The sequence below is a fragment of the Armigeres subalbatus genome, chromosome 2 (assembly GCF_024139115.2).
Source record: "Armigeres subalbatus isolate Guangzhou_Male chromosome 2, GZ_Asu_2, whole genome shotgun sequence".
Lineage (NCBI taxonomy): Eukaryota > Metazoa > Arthropoda > Insecta > Diptera > Culicidae > Armigeres > Armigeres subalbatus.
This window is the reverse complement of record NC_085140.1, coordinates 433,011,370-433,015,433: the sequence shown is the minus strand read 5'-3', so window position 1 is coordinate 433,015,433 and position 4,064 is coordinate 433,011,370. Positions and strand designations below refer to the sequence as shown.

Sequence of the window (4,064 nt, the reverse complement as noted above, 5' to 3'; positions counted from 1 at the left end):
CTACAGGATTCTATGTATTTTGGAATTGTGGGCTTCACGGCCGTACTATTAGCGGCGTCATTTGTCTGGGTGCATTTGTGTGCTGTGTGTGGGTTCGATTCCCGCCCTAGTGAGAAGAAAACTTTTCGTAAAGCGAAAAATTCTCCACTGGTCCACCGTTGTCTAATGCTAGGTGTTACGTATTCAGTCTGCGCGACCTATGATCGAAGACGGTGTTCCTATCTTTTCTTTTATTTAAATTTCTTAAGCATTTAATCGGAAAACCTTGTGAACTCTATTCGGCGTCTTTAAAGGATTTCATTGCAAACCCTGAACAATTCCATTGGGAGTTTAAAGTTGATTTCACTATGTGAATTCCTTAAAACATCTCATTAGACCCGCAGGATGATTCAATTAAAAATCCATGAAGAATGTTATCAGGTATTCCTGAAATATTCTATTTTAATCTACTGAGGGATTCAATTTGACACCCTGGTATCCGTAGGGTATCCGATAATATGCTCAACTCCCAGCGAAGTCTTTTTGATATGCTCAAATGGACGTGATGTATAGAAACGGATACATGTGTACACGAACAAAGGAATATTGGCCGCTTGGAAAAGGATCGGATTTCCGGCTGGGATGATATTTGTCATTGTAAAACGTTCTAATTGTTGATTGCCTCCTGCAGATTTGCAAGGCTCTGATGGAAATTTCTATATTATTTATCTATATTTTCTATATATTCATTGAAATTACAATTACAATTATATTCTGCCGTGAATCGCATATCTGTCCCATCTTTGCTGGGTTTCCTATTCATATGGGACAAATATGCGATTCACGGCAGTATTCCACAGTCAAATCGTGAAAGATTTTAGCAGCACATGAGGGATTACTTACTAACACGTGCTTAGGACTATCTTTGGCGGTGTGCAAAAGAACGGTGCTAAAGCTGGAAGGGTACGATGGGCAGGGCAGTTGCAAAGATGCCGGACAGCAACACTGTAAACATGGTTTTCGCTTCCGACCCGGCAGGTACAAAAAGGCATGGAGCACAGCGAGCTTGGTGGGCGAACCAAGTGTAAATCGATTTGACGAGCGTGGGGCGCAACCGAGGATGGAGAGATGTTGCTTCGAACCTTTTATAGTGGCGTCTATTTGTTTATTCAGTGTTGTCTGTTTAGATGTAAGCTGAATATAAATGAAAATGTGGAACCGTATCCACCTTCAAAGTGGGGAAGGTCGCCAACTTTGAATCGTCGCTCATACTGATCCTGAAAAATAAAGGTTGTTTTAAGGTGCATACTGATTTAGATTTTCTTACCTTACCACTTAATTCCGATTTCCAGAAGCGATTGGGAACAACAGCTTGGCATCCTGCGGCACTTCCGGGGAAAGTAACCGTCGCAATCACCGACGAACTGGTGTGTTGTTTATGTTTTTTTTTTCTTAACAGACAATCTCGCCACACTGAAAAAAACATCATCGAGGCGAGAAATATTTATAAAAAAAAAGATTCATCCCGCCGAATCATTTTAAATCTTTTTGATTTTTTTTAAATCTTCTGTATGATTCGAAAAATGATTCAAGTGTCTACCCCCCTGGATGAGCACTTAAAACGAGAAAATATCCTTAGCCGAATGTTCTATGCGAGTTTCGCACATAGAATATATCAGTTGATTAATTTGAGTGTACCTACTCCGCAAACACGGCAAACACACCTGGCAACATCCGAGTGGAGACACTCTTGTTCACAGATAGACCACGTGCTGGTCGACGGACGACATTTCTCGGATGTTATAGATGTAAGGTTCTTCAGAGGTCCGAACATCGACTCGGACCACTATCTTGTATTTATGAATACCTTGTAGTTGCAAAAATTCGGGCGCGACTTTCCAGCGTCACGAATTCACGAAACAACAGAAAGATGCGTTTCAATATCCAACGCTTGTCAGTTGAAGTAGATGCTGAACAGTACCACCAGAATCTGGACGAGCGGATAGGAGATGCCACCGGATCAGGCGACGTCAACAGATTGTGGGAAAATAACCATGAAGCTGTGATTACAACTGTGTTAGACACTGCACAACGACGCCAACGAAATGGTTGGTTTGATGAGGAGTGCCAGCGAGTGACGGACGAGAAAAATGTTGCAAGGAGTCAAATGCTAGTGGCTCGTACCCGTTCCAACAGAGAGCGGTACAGTGTAGCAAGGGCAGAAGAGAAACGAATCAACCGCAGAAAAAAAGGCAACATGAAGAGAGTGTGATACACTGAAGCGCAGGAGAACATGGATAGGAACGATATGCGGAGGATTTACGCAACTGTCGATGGCACCAAGGATATGTTAACGATCATCCAGTAATTTGCGTTCGATCATTTAGTAGTTTGTCAATAACACATTCCAGAGACTGAATTTCAAAATAGGTTGTATGGTGGTTGTATGGTGGATGGTATGGTTGTATGGTAACTCAAACTAAATGATTGGAATTTTGTTATCACTTAGTCTAAGTTACTGAAACTATAGCTATAACTCCGTTACTAGTGGAATTCAAACAACGAACCATTAGGCAAAGTTGTAGAAAAACCTTCGCACTAGAAGTCCACCATACAACATATTTTGAAATTCCGCTTCTGGAATGTGTTATTGACAACCTACTAAATGATCAACCGCAAATTACTGAATGATCGTTAACATCCTTGGCATAAGACTGCGGTAGTGCCCGCCATGTGCAATGACTGAGAGAGGAATTTGCTGACAGACAAAACTATGGTGGCATCCAGATGGAAGGAGCACTTCGAAGATTTGTTGAACGGTGAAAATTAAGGTGTATTAAGGAGCAGGGTGGATGGGCGACGGTCAAGCTGTGGAACCACTAATGCTGGACAAGGTTCAGAAGGCTCTAAACGAGCTGAAAACAGTAAAGCTGCTGGGAAGGACGAGATGCCGGTTGAGCTTCTCAAACACAGAAATGAGCAGCTGCATCAATCAATCCACCACATTATCCAGAAAATATGGGCGGATGAAGGACTGTCAGCCGGCTGGTTGGATGGCCTCATATGCCCAATCTATAAGAAAGGGCACAGACTAGAGTGTGCCAATTACAGAGGGATCACCCTTCTGAACTCGGCATACAAAATCCTTACTCGTATCCTTTTTAACTGACTGAGACCGCTTGAGGAGTCCTTCGTTGGGGGCCGATCATCGACGGATCAGATGTTTAGCCTGCGAATGATCCTTGATAAATTCCGAGAGTACAACTTGCAGACTCACCATCTGTTCATTGATTTCAAAGCAGCGTACGATTCAGTGAAGAGAAATGAGCTGTGGCAGATAATGTCCGAACATGGTTTTCCGACGAAACTGATTAGACTGATACGTGCCACGCTGGATGGCTCGAAATAAAGTATTCGGATTGCAGACGAAGTGTCAACCTCGTTTGTGACCTTAGACGGATTGAAGCAGGGTGATGCACTTTCGAATTTATTGTTCAACATTGCACTCGACGGCACTATTAGGAGATCTGGCGTGCAGAGGAACGGCACTATCATCACACGGTCGCATATGCTCCTGGGTTTTGCGGACGACATCGAACTTATTGGAATCGATCGCAGAGCAGTAGTGGAGGCTTTTGTCCCACTGAAGAGGGAGACGGCGAGAACAGGCTTAACCATTAACTCTACAAAGACAAAGTACATGGTGGCAGGTAGAGATAGGGGAAGACCTAGTGGTGGTGCTGGTGCAGAGGTAGTGCTTGATGAGGATGTGTTTGAAGTTGTTGAAGAATTTGTTTACCTTGGAACGCTTGTTACATGTGTCAATAACGTTTCCCGTAAAGTGAAAAGACGTATTGCTGCTGCGAATAGGGCCTTTTACGGATTACATAACCAGCTTAGGTCCCGCAACATGCAGACGGAAACGAAATTTGCTCTATACAAAACTCTGATTCTACCAGTGACCCTTTATGGACACGAAGCATGGGCATTTAAAGAGGTGGACCGGAGACTTTCCGGGGTTTTAAGGCGGAAAGTGCTGCGTACAATACTCGGAGGTATTGTCTATGCGAGTCATCGCTGGAACG

General features: G+C 43.4%; 1 long non-coding RNA gene across 1 annotated transcript; it reads right to left on the bottom strand.

Annotated features, from left to right (window-relative positions):
• Positions 1–661: 661 nt before the first annotated feature.
• LOC134217977 (uncharacterized) lies at positions 662–1,445 on the bottom strand. The gene is made up of 2 exons (XR_009981207.1): positions 1,312–1,445; positions 662–1,256 (listed from the first exon to the last, which is right to left on the bottom strand). It is a non-coding gene; the product is annotated as an uncharacterized LOC134217977 (long non-coding RNA).
• Positions 1,446–4,064: the final 2,619 nt, after the last annotated feature.